Below are 18,682 nucleotides of genomic sequence, written 5' to 3'. Positions count from 1 at the left end.
GGAGAACAGCCAGTGGCTCCCAAGCAGACTCTCAAGACGATGGAGAGGAAGGCGAAAATAAATCTTACAACAGTGGCAAACAGGATCAGTTGAACAAGAGGCCTTTGACTGATTCAACAAACATTGGGAGGGCAGCAACTACGTGCAAGGCACTCAGCTGAGCCTCCCATTCCCAAGACATTCATACACATTCCAGTGTTCACGCATCTCCTGTTTCACACGTTCTAAGAGAAAGCTGTATTTCTGCTGAAGGCTCACGGGCATTTGTCAAAGATGTCATTGACTCTCCTAACGGTAGTCTGGAGATAAGAGTCTCCTCCACGTGGGGAGCCTGGCTGGACCTGAGGACACACGGGTGGGTGTTCCAGGCCAGGTTACACGCAAGCAACCATCACAGAATTGGAGCATTCAGTTTGTGTCTCCCTCCAATGCATCTGACTGTGGAAACTCAATCAGGCCCAGAAATGAATCCATTTCCTTTGCTTGTGTCCTTAAATTTGATGAATAGAGTCTTTGCTTGGAGCTACTGAAGCTGCTATTCATCTCGGTTAGTCGCTAAATAAAACGTTGTTCTTGGATATAATTCTGGTGAATATGACTTCGGAGATTTTTTGTTTAACTATGTAAGTCCAAATTATTCCCCAAGCAATTCTACATTTGAGCTATTTTTGTTCCACATGCTCCATATTTTTTTCCATGTTAGAGACTAGGGACCTAGAAGACCAAGTTTTCTTGTTGACGGGAGAGAAGGGTAAATCTGAGGACAAGTGCAGATAAAGTCATCCTCATGAAGTACTGTTCTAGATGCTGCAATCTGATAATCAGCAAAATACTCATAATTCTGAACTTTTAGCGAGAGAACACTTTAAAGGAGTAAAGACAAAGTTTCAATAAATAAATAAGCCTATGTCTCATCACAAAATCGGCAAATTTATCCTGACTTGGGGTCTAGTGGCATTTGATGCATCAATAGTCCAGAATCGTGTTGTCCTCGCAGTTAAGGACTTCCCAGGGACAGCGACAGAATGTAACTGCACTGACAATCTTTTCTCCCTGTCGTTACATTTTTAAATAAAATTTTAACGCTTTAATTTTTAAAGGCTATTTATTTAAATGCAGATTTACAGAGAGAAAGAGGGAGACAGAGAGAGAGAAGGGAGAGGGATCATGTTAGAGTACTTCCATCTGCTAGTTGACGCCCCAGATGGCCAAGTGGCAAGAGTGGGCTGGGCTGAAGCCAGGAGCATCTGAGTTTCCCACGTGGGTGGCAGGGGCACAAGTACCTGAGCCATCTTCTGCCGCTTTCCCAGGCCATTAACACAGAGTTGAATTAGCAGGACTCAAATCAGTGTTTATTTGGGATGCTGGCATTGCAGGCAGCAGCTTAACCAACTGCACCTCCATGCCGGCCCATAAAATTTTATTTTTACCTAAATGAGGCATGTGCATAGTTTAGATAGTCAACAAGGAACAACCAAAAGACTTCTCCCAAAAACCACCCGTCTCTCTGACTCACCCTTACTCTCTGTCTTCAGAGAGCGCCACTTTGGGGCTGTTTCCAGCATTTTCACACCTTAATTTTTCACAGGCATGTCTCTACCCACAACTTTTTATTGTGAAAAAACTGTTTATATATAAGGACACATGGATGCTCCTTGATCTATGGTGTGGGCATGTCCTCCTAAACCCCTAAGTCACAATGCATTTCACTCAGAGAGCCTGGAGAATTCCTGAGGTGCTGTGCTGTGGCTTGGTTTTGATTCTGGATGCTGGACAGGTCCTATGCCCATTCATCGCCTCGGCCGTGTGGATTTTTCTTGCTAATACTTTATTCCATGCTTTCCTCCCTTCCTTTTTCTTTGTTCTCTATTTTCTTTTAATTCTTAACGTTGGAACTTCTGTAAGGGTTTTCTAATTTTATTATCTTTCATCTCTGTAGTTTCCCTTTTTTGGGAGGGTGTCTTTTTGCTCTGTTTTCTTAAAGATTTATTCAGCTTTCTTCTTCTTCATTTCTAATGCCAGCACTAGTAACATTTTTGCTCTTATGCTCTTAATCTCTAACAACTATGTTTTATTCTTTTTCTAAAGATTTATTTATTTGAAAGTCAGAGTTACACAGAGAGAGGAGAGAGAGAGAGAGAGAGAGAGAGAGAGAGAGAGAGAGAGAGAGAAGTAAGTCTTCCATCTGCTGGTTCACTCCCCAATTGACCCTGATGGCAGGAGCTGAGCCCATCAGAAGCCAGGAGCTTCTTTTGGGTCTCCCACTAGGGTGCAGGGGCCTAAGGATTTGGGCCATCTTCTACTGCCATCCCAGGCCATAGCAGAGAGCTGGATTGGAAGTGGAACAGCTGGGACTCGAACCGACGCCCATATGAGATGCCAGCACTGCAGGCTGCAGCTTTATCCACTCTGCCACAGCACCGGCCCCTCTACTCTGTTTTCTTAAAGATTCATTCGGCTTTCTTTTTCAGCATTTCTAATGCCAGCTCTAATAACATGTCTGCTCTTACACTCAAACTCTAAAAACTATGTTTTATTCTTTGAAAGTTCCTAAGTTTTTGCTGTGACAATGATGGTGCTGGTTTGTAACAGTTGTTAGCTAACCCTTGGACATGACTGATCTTTTTTAGATGTTTGTGTGCTTTGCTTTCTTCTCTGCATTGCTCTGATCGCTCCAGGTTGCTTTTCTCCCTCTTGGTCGACTATGGCCTCTGCTCTCCGGTGAGTGGCACCCTCACCTACCCGGCAATTCTGGTGCCTGCTTGGGTTGAAGGGAGGACCAGAAAGCTGACCGGGAGTTTTGAGATGTTTGGTTTGGGTTTGCCCACATTGAGCTTCATTGTAAAAGGAGCTGGCTGGGTTATTTGTTGGGCATAGGCATCTCTAGGTGTTTCCTCTAGAGCAGATAGGTTCCAGAATTTGTCTTCAGTCTAAGAAGAAAAAAGCTGGTTTCCTACATTTTGAGCATCAGTGGGGAAGAAAAGGTGGGAGGCCCGAGCATTCGCTGTATGAGCTGTCACTTAATTCCCCTGCTTTAACGTGACTGCCCTACCAGAAGCCCTGTCTGGCATCCTTGCCCGGACGTCATGGATCTGCTCTCAGGGAATAAGCCGCCTGCACAGCGTGGAGGGGCAGCTGGCTCCGCCTCCGCACTTGTCCGTCCCAGTCCCATCCTGCTCCTCTGGTTCCCGATGTCCCTGGTGCTGCCAGTTCCCACGCAGCCTGAGGACCATGCCCGTCAGTCAGGTGAGTTCCAGCTTCTCCCACTGCGGGTTGAGAATGCGACTTCCTGTGTGTGCCGAGACCCCTCCTGTCCATCTGTTGTGTCCACTCTGCCTTGGTGAGGTCACCTTTCCCAGGAAACCTCTTTACTATGGTTTTCATAGTTTCAGGAGGAAACAAAATTAGACAATGAGCAAAACTTGCTCAACCTGACATTTGCCAGGAAGATCTATTGTGTTTTTTCCTGCTTCATTATCAATATTTGTCTAATAGTATGAAGTATGTTTTAAGATACTTGTGTAAGTAGCCACCTAAATCAGGCGAGGTAACTGCTTCGTTAGCTTTTCATTACTATAATGAAATATCTGGGCTGGCGCCGAGGCTCATTAGGCTAATCCTCCACCTGGGGCGCTGGCACCGCAGGTTCTAGTCCCGGTTGGGGCGCCGGATTCTGTCCCGGTTGCTCCTCTTTCAGTCCAGCTCTCTGCTGTGGCCCGGGAAGGCAGTGGAGGATGGCCCAAGTGCTTGGGCCCTGCACCTGCATGGGAGACCAGGAGGAGGCACCTGGCTCCTGGCTTTGGATTGGCGCAGTGCCGGCTGTGGTGGCCATTAGGGCAGTGAACCAATGGAAGGAAGACCTTTCTCTCTGTCTCTCTCTCACTGTCTAACTCTGCCTGTCAAAAAAAAAAAAAAAAAAAAAGAAAGATAGATAGATAGATAGATAGATAGATAGATCTGAGGCAGGCTATTTTATAAAGGAAAGAGGCTATGTTGCCTCACAGCTATGGAGGTTCACGGTCCAAGACCAGGCAGATCCCGCTGGCCCAGCCTTTGTAGTGTCTTCTTGCTGGCAGAGTCCTGTCATGGCACGTGGCAAGAGACAGGTGCCATGCTGACCTGCCTATGCTTGTGTGGTTGCTCCCTCTCCTGACAAAGCCACCAGGATGCCTCTGTGGGAGCTCCACCATGACGGCCCACTCCAACGCAGCCACTCCCCAGAGGCCTTGCCTCTGAACAGAGCTGGCTGAGCTTTCCGCTGTCTCAGTGCCACTGACCTAAGCCTCTGGGAACTGAACTCCTCCATGCATTCAGGGAGACAAACGTTTAAATCACTGCACTAAGTGCATCATTAAACCATGAAGTGATGAGCAGAGGTTCCAAATAAAAATGAGGCTTAAAAAAAGGAGGAGGGGAGAAAAAAATATATTTATTGTGCATGATATTTTAAGTTCCAATTTCCTTAAGGAATAAAAATGATTAATGTCAAGGGCAGGCTTCAGGTACTCATTACTGATTCACAGATGAGCACTTCTGAGGGTGTTTCAAAGCAGTCATAGAAGGCCGGCGCCGCGGCTCAACAGGCTAATCCTCCACCTAGTGGCGCTGGCACACCGGGTTCTAGTCCCGGTCAGGGCGCCAGATTCTGTCCCGGTTGCCCCTCTTCCAGGCCAGCTCTCTGCTGTGGCCAGGGAGTGCAGTGGAGGATGGCCCAAGTCCTTGGGCCCTGCACCCCATGGGAGACCAGGAAAAGCACCTGGCTCCTGCCTTCAGATCAGCGCGGTGCGCCGGCCGCGGCCGCCATTGGACGGTGAACCAATGGCAAAGGAAAACCTTTCTCTCTCTCTCTCACTGTCCACTCTGTCTGCCAAAAAAAAAAAAAAAAAAAAAAAAAAAAAAGTCACAGAAATCAGAATTAAAAGGTAAATTCATTTTAGTGCAAAAAACGTTGCAATCAGTGGCCTCTTGTGACGCTGGCATTCCCCATCAGAGTGCCAGACTGAGTCCTGGTGCTCCACTTCTGATCCAGCTCCCTGCTAATGTGCCTGGGAAAGTAGCAGAAGATGGCCCAAGTGCATAGGCCCCTGCCACCCACATGAGAGACTAGGATGAAGTTCCTGGCCCCTGGCTTTGGCCTGGCTCAGCCCCGGCCAAGGTGGCCATTTAGGGAGTGAATCAGCAGATGAAGATCTCTCTCCCCCTGTCACTCTTTCAAATACATTTCTACTTATTTATTTATTTATTTTTGTGGGTTTTTTTATTTAATAAATGTAAATTTACAAAGTGCAATTTTTGCATTGTTGTGGCTTTTCCCCCCATAACCTCCTTCCCACCCGCAACCATCCCCTCTCCCACTCCCTCTTCCATCCCACTCTTCATCAAGTTTCATTTTCAATTATCTTTATATACAGAAGATCAACTTAGTATATATTAAGCAAAGATCAAACATTTTTAAAAAACAATTTTTTTAAAAAATTTAACTACAGGAATGCATTCTTAAAAAACCCATTTTCTATGAGTTTTTTGAAGACCCTCTTATGCATGGGTTTCAATCGATTTTTTTTGGCACCAAAATAAAAATCTTCTACTTCCATTTTCTATTACCTTTTTTGAAGTTTCTTCATATTTGATACTTTTTTTTTTTTGACAGGCAGAGTGGACAGTGAGAGAGAGAGAGAGAGAAAGGTCTTCCTTTGCCATTGGTTCACCCTCCAATGGCCGCCGCGGCTGGCGCGCTGCGGCCGGCGCACCGCGCTGACCCGATGGCAGGAGCCAGGTGCTTCTCCTGGTCTCCCATGGGGTGCAGGGCCCAAGCACTTGGGCCATCCTCCACTGCCTTCCCTGGCCACAGCAGAGAGCTAGCCTGGAAGAGGGGCAACCGGGACAGAATCCGGCACCCCGACTGGGACTAGAACCTGGTGTGCCAGCGCCGCAAGGCAGAGGATTAGCCTAGTGAGCCGTGGCGCCGGCCCATATTTGATACTTTCTATCCATGCAGGCCACTGGGCTGAGATACAAAGAAGCCCAAGGGAGGACCTGGGAGCAGGAGCTGGGATGCTCTGAGCAAGACCGAGACCTAGAAGGAAGGAAGCGGCTTGGGGCCTAGCAGCTGCGGGATCAGTGAAAGAGGAAATCAGGTAGGATGAGCCCGTGGGCAGCAAGCTAAGGGACCCCAGTGCTCACAAAGCCACAGAGGTTCTGCACTCAAAGGCGCAACCAGGAGACCCAGCACTCAAAGCAGGATGAAACAAGAAAGTGAGAAGGGAGAGAGGAAAGACAGAGGATTTCACCTTGGGCTAGCAAAAGAATTAACAGAGTAGCCTGGAGGGCAAAACAGACTACATACAAGCATCTCTACGAGTCTGATCAACAAATCGGTTCAAGCTGAACATAATTAACACTTCGCACATAAATCACCATCCTGAGTCTCTTCCTATTTTCTTAAAACATTCTCTTTTTTTAAAAAGATTTATTATACTTATTTAAAAGGCAGAGTTACAGAGATGCAGAGAGAGAGGTCTTCCATCTGCTGGTTCACTCCCCAAATGGCCACAACAGCCGGGGCTGGGCTGGGCAGAAACCAGGAGCCAGGAGCTTCTTCTGGGCCTCCTATGTGGGTGCAGGAAAAATTACTTGAGTGACCTTCCACTGCTTTCCCAGGCACATTAGCAGGGAGCTGGATCAGAAGTGGAGCAGCCAGGATTGGAACCAGGACTCATATGGGACACCGGCCCTGCAGGCAGTGGCTTAGCCTACTAGGCCACAACAGCAGCCCCTTAAAATATTCTTCAGTCCTACACAAGCACTTAGGCCTGTGTAGCACAATGGAGGGTCAGGGTTCAAGGTCAGGGCAGGCATGTATCCTGGGGATGCCAGTATAGACACTTACATCCCTGATGAGAGTGCCTGGGTTTGATCCCTAGCGAGTTTATAGCTTTCCTTTTTTTTTTTTTTTTTTTGGTTGGCTATGAAGATGAACAAAATGACAAACAAAACCCAATTTTTTAAGAAGCAGAAGAAAATGGAAGCAAGTGTTTAGCCTAGTGGTTAAGATGCCCATGTCCCATATGGGAGCACTGGGTTTGATTCCCAGCTCTGGCTCCTGACTCCAGCTTCCTGTTAATGCAGGGGGGCAGTGGTGATGCCTCAACTAGTTGTGGTCCTGTCACCCACCCAGAAGACCTGGACTGAGTACCTGACTCCTGGTTTCAGCCCCATCCAGCCCTGGCCTGTGTGGACATTTGGGGAGTGAGCCAGTTGATGAGGACTCTATCCATCTCTTTCTCTGTCTCTCTGCTTCCATCTAGGGGGGCGGGGGAGAAAGGAGGGAGAACTCAATGGCAAGGGGCCCGGTCCTCGGCGCAGAGTTTCGGAGCAGATCGTCCTGTTGTTGCTGGTGTTATGAGGAGCCCTCCTCTTGAAGGGCCTTGGTCCATGCAGCTGGCAGAGTTAAGCACACGTTGCCAGATCTTGCAGTTAAAGCTGCTTTAGGAGTGTGACTGCTCCAACCTCTCCCGCGATTGCCTTTCATTTACTTATTGTACAAACATTTATGGATGCCGACTTTGTGGCATGTAAACTAGGGGCCAAAGGTACAGAGCGGAATCAGACGGGCCTGTGCCAACGGACAGACGGCAGGAGAGACAGTTTGATGGCTGCCTGGCTGAACCGGGGAACGGTCTGACGTCCAGGAAACGTCACTGGTCCTGAGTAGGTGGCATCTCAACCCTTCCCTGCTTTTACCTCCCTTTGTTTCTTGCCAAATAAGGAAGCAGAGCACACGTTACATCACTGTAGTCACACATGCTTGCGCTTAACACACCCTCCACCCGGTTTTAACAAATCGATAGCAAAACTCGCTGCTTTGTGTTAGTCTGGGCTCTTGTCTAAGACTGGATGACAGCACTTGGGATTTCTTGGGAAGGTTTTGGGGTCCATCCCTACAGGAATGGAGAAGCTGGGGATGCTCTTGGCCAGGACTGTGCGTGTCCTAAGAGCCTGTGCAGCCTTTCCACGTGAGTGGCCAGCGGGACAGGACGGGGGACACGTGTGCAGGCCTGTCAGTGTCCCCTCCCTCGGTACCCAGCATGCCCTGGCCTGCAACCCCTGCAGGAAGGAGTCCGTCTTCTCAGCCAGCCATCACAAGCATCTTGTGACGGATCGTTTCTCACTGCTGCTTTGCACTTCAGCCCAAGAACACCATGACTGCGACAACACACAGCTGAAGGCAACCATTCCTAGTAAGCGCTGGGTGATGGTATTAATAAATAACCCCCCCCTTTAATTTTTGCAACTGTGGCTTGTAAGTCACACCAAGATACCAATTTTATAAGCTCCTCCCAGAACCAAGAATGGAGAATTCCAGCATTGATGTCAAGCCTTGAAGGGCACCAAGAGGTTACTGGTTTCTGTTATTGACAATGTGAGAATGTTCCAGTTTTTCTGGCATGTTGCTCACTAAATGGAAGATGGGGACTCCTCCAAGCCCAGCTAACCTTGGTACAAGAGCGGACAGAAGAGTTTCTCCTTCCATTTCAAGCTTTCACAGGGCCACACTTGTCACCCCTGCCCAGCTGCGCCCCAGGGACACTGAAGGCTCCCAGGGCAAGCGGGCTACTGCCTGGGACACAGCTGGCCCTGCCCTGAGTTAGGTCACCTTCCTGGACCTCAGCACTCTTATCTGCTCAGCGAGAGGCGGGGACTGAAGCCCTTTCAGCTCTGATTTGGTAAGATTCTAGAAGCAGGGTGGACAGGAAAGGGCATCCCTGTCACATTCCTCTCTGGGCCTGGCTGGCTGCAGCCATCACCCTAAGGTGGACAAGGAGCTCCTGGGGCCCTGAGAGCCAGTGGGGACTGCGGGTGCTGATGGGAGAAGTGGGAGAAGGGAGTGAGTGTGCACACCACTCCCCATGGCTCCCTGCCCCCTTTCAAGTTCCATTCTCAGCTCCTACACTGCAACACTGCTGTGTGGTGTTCACCAGAGGCAAACACCTTTCTTTTTGACAGGTAGAGTTAGACAGTGAGAGAGAGAGACAGAGACAAAGGTCTTCCTTCCATTGGTTCACCCCCCAAATGGCCACCACAGCCGGCGCACTGTGCCGATCCGAAGCCAGGAGCCAGGTGCTTCCTCCTGGTCTCCCATGCAGGTGCAGGGCCCAAGCACCTGGGCCATCCTCCACTGCCCTCCTGGGCCACAGCAGAGAGCTGGCCTGGAAGAGGGGCAACCGGGACTAGAATCCGGCGCCCATATGGGATGCTGGTGCTGCAGGCGGAGGATTAACCAAGTGAGCCACAGCGCCGGCCCCAAACACCTTTTCTTTTGAACATTCTTGTTTGCTGTTGTCATTGGAGAAATGGATTCTAAAAAAATGTTGCTCATTTCTACAAATTATTCTCCATCTTCCCAAAACAAGTTCTAACTCATCAACATTACACAAACCATCCCAGGGCAGGACATTAATTGAAGTCAATGAAAACATAAAGTGTAACACTGCAGGAACCAAACAAGTGCAGGCTGGAAGGAAAAACATCCAAGATAGCACCGAATTTACTTGGGGACTTTGGACACTGTGTTCCTCATTTTTCCATGCATGTGTTGACGATCCCTTGTACTCATGGATGCATAACTCTGCTTCAAAGATGTTCAATAGCCCCAGACCTACAGCTACACATTTGAGGGGCCACCAAGAACTCTGTTTCCACCCCTAGAAGACTGTATTAGCTCGTTTGTCCAGAGCGATGTAGAGGCAGTGGCTTACAGGTTATCTTCTACTTGAATCCAGTTTGAAGGCCCTGGGGTAATGCTGCGATAGTGCATATGGGCTCCATTTATGAGACCAGGGTCTTTTCACCCCAAGGAAAGCAAAGGAAACCACCGGGCGGAGGCTCAAGCTCTCTCACCCTGAACACTCAGTCCCAATTGATCTACTTGCAGTCTAGGGAACAGTAAGAAGCCAGCCAGGAAACAGGAGAAGGGGAGGCAGGTTGGCTGTTAACAATTTCAACTATGCACCAGGAGCTCTCCTTCCCAGCAGCCTCCCAGCCACAAGTCCTGGGAGAGCCTGGCTTATCAGCTGATGGGGGAAGATATGGCAGAAACCCACAGAGCCGGCGAGCCAGTGGCCAGTGCGGAACACACAGAGGGGTAAGAATGTCAATGTTTAACAGAGCGGGAACTTTCTGAACCAGAGGAGGACATGCACTTTGTCAATCTGATGTTTTAACGAGGAGACAGATGCCACCGGTTGGCTTTGCCCACGTTTTTTGGGGGGTGTGGGGGTGTCTGTTTCTGGAGAATGTCGCCCTCTACACTCCTGTGGCTACCTCGTGTTGGCCTTGGAATTTGGCTTAATTTCTTTTAATAATAATAATGCTCTGATTTAACATCATTTAAAATGTGAGTAACTGGAATGTTCCTAAATTTCCAATGTTTTGAGAAAACTCATGTAGGCAATGTTTCTTAACTGGAATGCAAATGACACCAAAGTGCTGATGATGGAATTTCTCTCTTCTCCATCAGTGAGTTTTTTCAGACACAATGAAAAGTCATTATCAATCAATGAGAGTCAGTTTGTATTTGCAGTGGAAATAATATACGGCACGATTCAGGCCCACAAAACGTGTTTTGAAGTGGATAAATCCACTGGCAGGAACGCTACAAATGTTCCTTTGACTTTGGATTTATTATTCCAACTGTCTCTGGTGAGGGCATTTCATATGCTTATAAATCTCTTTGGTCTCTTTTTTGTGTTTTAGGGCATCATGTTAATGGGCTCCATAACTGTTACATAAAACACACCTATCAGCAAAGGTTTAGGAACAAACATTTACACGAAGACTGTTTAAAGTTGGCAGCCGCGGTGGGCACTAAATAACGGCGAATAGGACAGAGCAGAAACACGCCGATCAATTCAGTAGCAGATCGGCTGCAAGGAAGGATCGGGAACCAGGGGCGCAGGAAGACTTGGGGAAGACGCAGTGGAGCCGAGATCAACGCCGCCACCTGCGCGCACGCGGGCGCAGCGGGGGTTCACAGAACGAGAGGTTGGTGCTCTCACATCAACACATGCTCCTTAGTTTGTGGGACTAAATCAATAGTCAGTTAATCTCCTGCTTCACTTTCAGTCGCAAGAACCGTATTGACTTCCTCCTCGCCAGCTGTTGGTTCCCAACAGCCATGCGCAAATCCAGCCGCCCTTGGGCACTTACTGTGACAGCTTAGCCGCTGGCGCAGTCACCATCACGCGTGGGCTACCTGGAAGCAGGCACCTGACACTGTCAGCTGAACTTCAGGGCCTCGGTTCTGCAAGTTTCTAACAGCACCTCCTCCCGGGGTCAAGGGCGCTGTATGTGTGCACACAGCAGGCGCCCCCGCGGGTCGGGCTTCCCCTCTGCAGGCTTCTCCTAAGGGCTCAGTCTCCACTAGGCTTGCAGCTCCTGTACCTCCGCCCGGTCTTAGATCCTGCTCAGGCCCACGTCCCACCTCCGAAACTCCTTGAGGTGTCTTCATGTTCAGCGTTCATGGAGCTGCTTCTGGATCTTGCTGGATGCTGAAGACGAGGAAGGCGAGCGCCAGGGCAGTCAGCTCTGTCCAGGATGGCAAATAAAAGTAGTGCAGCTTTTAATCCCATGGAGATTCTACCTCTGGAAGTTTGGCAGGGGTAGCTCAAAAGGGAGGGCATTTCACATGAAGGAATCGCTCCCGAAACCCGTGCTGGGCATGCTGAAGGCAAGTACAATGTGAGGGTCCCATAATTTCACCCCAATGCCAGGGCCCTACCCTGGATTCTCCACCACCACCTGATGCGCTCTTCCCTCATCCCAACACCTGAAAGAAACTTACCAGGCGAAACCTCCCACTGATACAGCCAGTGACCAACAAAGGCCTGAGACATTCGCTCGCTAAAAGTGAAGCTAACACAGGCACTGGTGCCAGTTCTGAAATACTTTGAGGGGAAAGTAATATTTGACTTAACTAAGATGTTATTTATGTAAGTGAGGGGAAAAGTTAATATCACAGACAAAACATAACGAGCTTTGAAAGACACTGAAATGCAGTTTTGAGGATGATATTTATATTACAAGTAGCAGAAAGAAAAAAACTAAATATGGCAAAACTACACTCTTTGACACTCACAAAAAATTAATAAAATACAAGCAGTCTTCTTTGTGATGAATTGAAACTACAGGAACAAAGAGACAAGCTATGGAAATATTATACAACTGTTGTTTATTTTGATTTTACTAACGACAGCCAACAGACCAGCGAATCGTTTTATAATTCATATTTGCCATGCTTGGGTTTTGTTTCATAGTCAGTCCTACATTTTTTCTGTCTACCTACCTATCCAGCCAAAGATTTATTATTTGAAAGGCAGAGAGAGGGAGAAACAGAGAAGCATCTTCCATCTGCTCGTTTATACCCCAATTGCCACAACAGTCAGGTCCAGTCTAGGCTGAAGCCAGGAGCCAGGGACTCAACCAGATCTCTCACCAGGGCGGCAGGGCCCCAAGTGCCTGGGCCATCATCCATCACTCCCGTTAGCAGGAAGCTGGACTGGAAGCAGAGCAGCAGGGACTCAAACTAGCACTTCCATACAGGATGTGACTGTCCTAAGTAGAAGCTTAATTCACTGCTACAAAACCAGCCTCCTGGGGCACTGGTTCTGTCCTGGTTGTTCCTCTTCTAGTCCAGCTCTCTGCTGTGGCCCAGGAGTGCAGTGGAGGATGGCCCAAGTGCTTGGGCCCTGCACCCCGTGGGAGACCAGGAGAAGCACCTGGCTCCTGGCTTCGGATCGGTGCAGCGCCAGCCGCAGCAGCCATTTGGGCTCTCTAACTCTGCCTGTCAAAAAAAAAAAAAAAAAGAAAAAAAGAAAAAAGAAAAAAAAAGAGAGAGACAGAGAGAGATGAAGTCAAAGAGGTCATTGAGGGGTCTGATCATATACAACCTCAAGAACTTTAAAAAAAAAAAAAACCAGCATCTTATATAGATTTTTTTAATTAAACCAAGGTCTTTTTTTTTTCAAATAAAGATTAATTTCTTTATTTGAAAAATAGAAATAGAGAGAGGAAGAAAGAGAGAGAGAGAGACAGCGAGAGAGCAAGCTTCCATCTGCTGGTTCACTCTCCAAATGACTGCAATGGCGGAGCTGGGCCAGGCCAAAGTCAGGAGTCAGGAGCTTCTTCGGGGTCTCCCATGTGGGTGCAGGGGCCCAAGCACTTGGGCCATCTTCTGCTGCTTTCCCAGGCACATTAGCAGGGAGCTGGATCAGAAATGGAGCAGCTGAGTCTTGAACCAGTGCCCATATGGGATGCTGGCACTGGAGCAGCCCACTACTGCCACAGTGCTGGTCCTGTGGATCTTTAATTGTTCCGTTTCACACGATGGTGACATCACTTCAACTGTTTCTTAGTATCTGAAAGAGACTAACGTACACAAATGACAGTAACTGCCTTAGCAGAGTGAGGTTGATTATAAGGGCTTTTGAAGAATGAATGAGCATTTGCCAAAGTCAGAAAGACCTCAAGTCACAGAGGGGAGGAATCCTGAGGCTTCCTGAGAGGGGACAAATGAGAAGAAATGTATGTGGAAGTACAAGCTAGTCAAACTGCAGAGAAAGCCAAAGCCAGAGACAAAAAACGTAAAGTCGTTCTCACGAAGAAAGATGGGGTCCTTTCAAGGGAGCAGCTACGAGATGAACTGCAGATTTCTCAAGGGAAAGAATGGAAGCTACAGGCCAAAAAGAAATGACACATTCACGCTGCCAAAAGAAAATGGTTTCATGCTGGGCAAAACTACCATTCAGGCAAGAAGGTCAAACACCATCTTCAGACAAAGAAACAAAACAAATGTTAGCAGCAGACGGCACTTCAGGAAATACCAAATGGAATTACACTTCGGGCAGAAGAAACAGGGTCACCCGTCTAAAGCCAGAAAGGCAGGAAGTAAGGAAAACCAAGGAGGAGGCCAATGTGTGGATACTGTTACGTGTGCGTGGCTTTATTAAACAACAGTGATTACGTGCTGCGGGGTAAAATAAAATACATGACCATACCTGCATACGTTCCACAGAGGACAAATAGAAGTGTCCTGCCCCCTTATGGTGGCCAGAAAGAGAATAAAAGTAGCAGCTAACATTGCCTCTTAAAGAATTCACAGTGAAAGAGAACGTGTTAACTATCAGTCCAACAAAATTAAGATCTGTTCTATGAAGTAGAAATAAGGCGAGAAAGGGGACAAGGGGAGCACAAAACAGATTCCGATAGAAAGAAAATATTAAGATATTAGATTTACAATCAAACATGAAGTTTAAGGAAAGACAGGCTACATGTTCTATTTAAATATTATCCAACTTCATTTAAAAAAAAATAATTTACACTATCTTCAAGAGATATTGCAACATAAGGATTGAAAGAGTAAAAGTCGAAACACAGATAAGGATAAACCATGCATTCAGTAACACATCTTCATCAGACTTTAAGGCTAAAAGCATTGCTAGACATAAAAAATGACCCAAGGAAAACAATGACAACAATTTTAATTCATCAATAGATTATCCTAGAAAAATACAATGAAGAATGTATAAAGACAGAAATTACAGACCTATGTGGAGAAACGGGTGATCCAGAGTCATAATGATTATTCTAATATATTTGCCACAGTAGCTTTGTGGCAAGCTGATGAAAAGGCTCATAAGGACCAGCAAACCTAAACTATGGATCGTTTACTGAACCGAAAAGGGGCAGAAACAATAAAACTATTCAAATCCTAGCAGATCGATTCTTACGTATTTCAAAAGAATAAAAGAATACGGAGTATGCTCCCTGGCCACCATGCAACTATACTCAAAATCACCAAGAGAGTGATTCTGTTAAGGTCATGTTTTGGAAATAAGATGCTATACTTCTGTACAACACATGGATAAAGACAGAAATAAAAAAGTTAATCAGGAAACATTTTAACTGACTGATAATGAAAACACTCCACAGCAAAACTTTCAGGAAGCAGCTAAAGCCTTTCTTGGTTTATTTGCACAGAGACTATCATAAAAAGGGAAGATTAAAGACGGATGAATTAGGAATTCATCTCAGGCAGGCATTTGGCACAGAGGTGTCTGTATCCGGATGGCTGGGGGTGAGGTCTGGCTCCACTTCCGAGTCCAGTTTCCAGCCAATGTGCACCCAGGGGGCAGCAGTGGTGGCCCCTATACTTGGTCCCCTGCACCCACGTGGGAGACTCGGAAGAAGCTCCTGGCGCCCGGCTGTGGATCAGTGCAGCTCCGGCTGTTGTGGCCATCTGGGGAGTGAACCAGTGCATGGAAGACCTCTCTCTCTGCCTCTGCCTCTCTGTAACTGTGCCTTTCAAATAGATACATAAATCTTTAAAAAAAAAAATAAAAAGAAGAAATGGCAATCCCACATAAACCCTTAAGGAAACAGGAAAAAAAGCTATCACTGGCCAACTCACCTTAACCCTGACAGCAAACAGACAAGAAGCTGCGGCTGAGGTATGTTCCTAGTCTCCTTCATGAATTTAGATTCGAATATCCTGAAAATAAAATTAGCACCTTTACTCACGAACAGCAAAATGGCACAAGGTTATCAATTTGGTCTAAACTAGAAAGCTAAAGTGATACCTTACCTACTGTTTTGTTTTTCTGAAGCTCCTGGTAAAATGTTTTATTTAAAAAAAAAAAGTTGTTGGTACGTTTGTTTGCAAAAACTTACTAGCAAACCACATTTAGTAATATATAGAAAGGTTGCAGCCATTTGGGGAGTGAACCAGTGGATGGGGGACCTTTCTGTCTCTCCCCTCACTGCCTGTGACTCTGCCTCTCAAATAAATAAATAAAGTTTTTTTTTTTTTAAAAAAAAGGTTAAGACAATTTCTAGGATTTGAAAATTAATGCAACCCATCATATTAACAGATATGGGAAAATCATATGGTATGTGTTGACTTCAATAAGTGATAGTGATAAAAATCAAAGAAAAATGTATGATAAAAATTCTTAGCAAACTAAGACTAAAAAGAATTTATTTTATTTTATTTATTTGAGAGTTACTGCTTTCCTGGGCCACAGCAGAGAGCTGGATTGGAAGAGGAACAGCTGGGACTAGAACTGGTGCCCATATGGGATGCCGGCGCCACAGGCATAGGATTAACCTACTGCACCATGGCGCCGGCCCCAAAGGATTTCAGTTTGTTTGTTTGTTTTTTAAGATTTATTTATTTAAAAGTCAGAGTTACACAGAGAAGGAGAAACAGGAAGAAAGAGTTCTTGCATCCACTGGTTCACTCTCCAGATGGCTGCAATGGCCGGAGCTGTGCCAATCCGAAGCCAGGAGCCAAGAGCCAGGAGCTTCTTCCAGGTCTCCCATGTGGGTGCAGGGGTGCAAGGACTTGGGCCATCCTCTCCTGCTTTCCCAGGCTGTAGCGGAGAACTGGATCAGAAGTGGAGCAGCTGGAACTTGAACCCGCAGCCATATGGGATGCTGGCACTGCAGGCGGCGGCTTTACTCGCTATGCCACAGCGTCGGCCCCAAGAAATTTTCTTAATCATGAAAAAAACCTTCAGAAAATACACTTATTGGTGAAACACTGAATGCCTCCCTCCAGGATTAGGAGCCGACCCAGTGGATGAATGTCCTAGGGCTGCCAGAACAAAGCCCCACAAGCTGTCACTTAAGCAACAGCGCCTTACCGTCACAGGGCCTGGAGGCTGGCAGTCCGCAGAGGAAGGCAGGGCCACTGCTCTCGGTGAGGCTTGTGGGGAGGATCCTTCTTGCCTCTTCCAGCTCCTGGGGGCCACCTCCACTGCTCCCCGGCTTGCACACCCACCCCTCCAGTCCCTGTCCCCACCCCACACAGGGCTCTCCTCCACCTGTGTGTCTCTTCTCTTTTCATGAGGTCGGGTCACATCCATACGGCCTCACTTTAACTCTACCATATCTGCTATAACTATTTCCAAATAAGGTCACGGTCATACACACTACGGTTTAAGACTTCAATGTATCTTTTGAGAGGACAATGGACCCACAACAAAAAACTCCCATTGTTTCCACTTGTTTTGGTGCTGCAGGTTCTAGCCAATGCAATAGAGCAAGAAAAAGAAATACAGAAATAAAAAAAAAATTAAACTGTTGTTATTCATGGGTAATAAAATTATCTAAGGAAAAATCCTAAATAATTCATGTGTAAATTTTTTTTAAGATTTTATTTTTTATTTATTTGAGAGGTAGGTTTATAGACCGTGAGAGGGGGAGACAGAGAGAAAGATCTTCCATCCAATGGTTCACTCCCCAAATGGCTGCAACAGCCGAAGCTGAGCTGACCCAAAGCCAGGAGCCAGGAGCTTCTTCCAGGTCTCCCATGTGGGTGCAGAGGCCCAAGTGCTCAGGCCATCTTCCACTGCTTTCCCAGGCCAAAGCAACGAGCTGGACAGGAAGAGGAATAGCTGAGACTAGAACCAGTGCCCATAAGGGATGCCGGTGCCACAGGTGTGGGAATAACCTACTGTGCCACAGCTCCGGCTCCATGGTCAATTATTAAATAGGTTGAACAAGGTTGGTATATACAAAGTAATATGCAAAACTAATTTGACTGTAATAACAACAGAAAAAATTATTTAAAAGGGGACAATTGGGCCGGCGCCACGGCTCACTAGGCTAATCCTCCGCCTTGCAGCGCCGGCACACCGGGTTCTAGTCCTGGTCTGGCCACCGGATTCTGTCCCGGTTGCCCCTCTTCCAGGCCAGCTCTTGCTGTGGCCAGGGAGTGCAGTGGAGCATAGCCCAGGTGCTTGGGCTCTGCACCCCATGGGAGACCAGGAGAAGCACCTGGCTCCTGCCTTTGGATCAGTGCTGTGCGCCGGCCGCAGCGTGCCAGCTGCGGTGGCCATTGGAGGGTGAACCAACAGCAAAAGGAAGACCTTTCTCTCTGTCTCTCTCTCACTGTCCACTCTGCCTGTAAAAAAAAGGGGGAGGGGGGACAATTGACAATGACGTAAAAAAACCCAAACAGTTGGAAATTAAACTTGTACAATACAAGTAACACCTCAGGGCAGAAAACCAAGAAGACCCAAATATGCTGTGCCATGAATTGAAGACTCAACAGTCAATTTGTTGAGTCTTTCCAAAGTGATCTATAGCTGTGGTACAATCCCATTCGAAATCCCATTTGAAATCCCATTATGGGGCTGGTGTTGTGGAGTAGTAGGTAAAGCCGGCATCTGCAATGCCAGCATCCCATATGGAAGCTGGTTCAAGTCCCAGCTGCTCCACTTCCAATCCAGCTCTCTGCTCTGGCCTGGGAAAGCAGTGGAGAATGGCCCAAGTTCTTCGGCCCCTGCACCTGCATGGGAGACCCAGAAGAGGTTCCTGGCTCCTGGCTTTGGATTGGTGCAGCTCCAGCTGTTGCGGTCATTTGGGGAGTGAACCAGTGGATGGAAGATTTCTCTCTCTGCCTCTCTGTAACTCTGACTTTCAAATAAAGAAATCTTTAAAAAGAAAAAAAACCAAAACAACACCGTTCAGCAGTGACTCCCTTTGCTTGCAAGAAACTCTCCAAAGTCATTTCTGAGGCACACTTAGGTATGCTTAGGATTTCCTGCTGCTTATCCTGGGGCAACGGCTCCCTGAAGACCACCAGAACAGGACTGTTTCTATGCAATTTTAGAGCTACTCT

General features: G+C 47.2%; 1 long non-coding RNA gene across 1 annotated transcript; it reads right to left on the bottom strand.

The window, feature by feature from the left end:
* Nucleotides 1-10,551: 10,551 nt before the first annotated feature.
* Nucleotides 10,552-17,731, bottom strand: LOC138850127 (uncharacterized). Its single transcript, XR_011389659.2, has 3 exons — nt 16,701-17,731; nt 15,467-15,547; nt 10,552-11,586 (listed from the first exon to the last, which is right to left on the bottom strand). It is a non-coding gene; the product is annotated as an uncharacterized LOC138850127 (long non-coding RNA).
* Between the last annotated feature and the right edge of the window lie 951 nt (nt 17,732-18,682).

This window comes from Oryctolagus cuniculus, chromosome 6 (assembly GCF_051225735.1).
Source record: "Oryctolagus cuniculus isolate XC-2025 breed Fujian yellow rabbit chromosome 6, ASM5122573v1, whole genome shotgun sequence".
In the NCBI taxonomy this organism is placed as follows: Eukaryota; Metazoa; Chordata; class Mammalia; order Lagomorpha; family Leporidae; genus Oryctolagus; species Oryctolagus cuniculus.
Note: the sequence above shows the minus strand (reverse complement) of the source record. Positions and strands in the feature narration are given on the sequence as shown.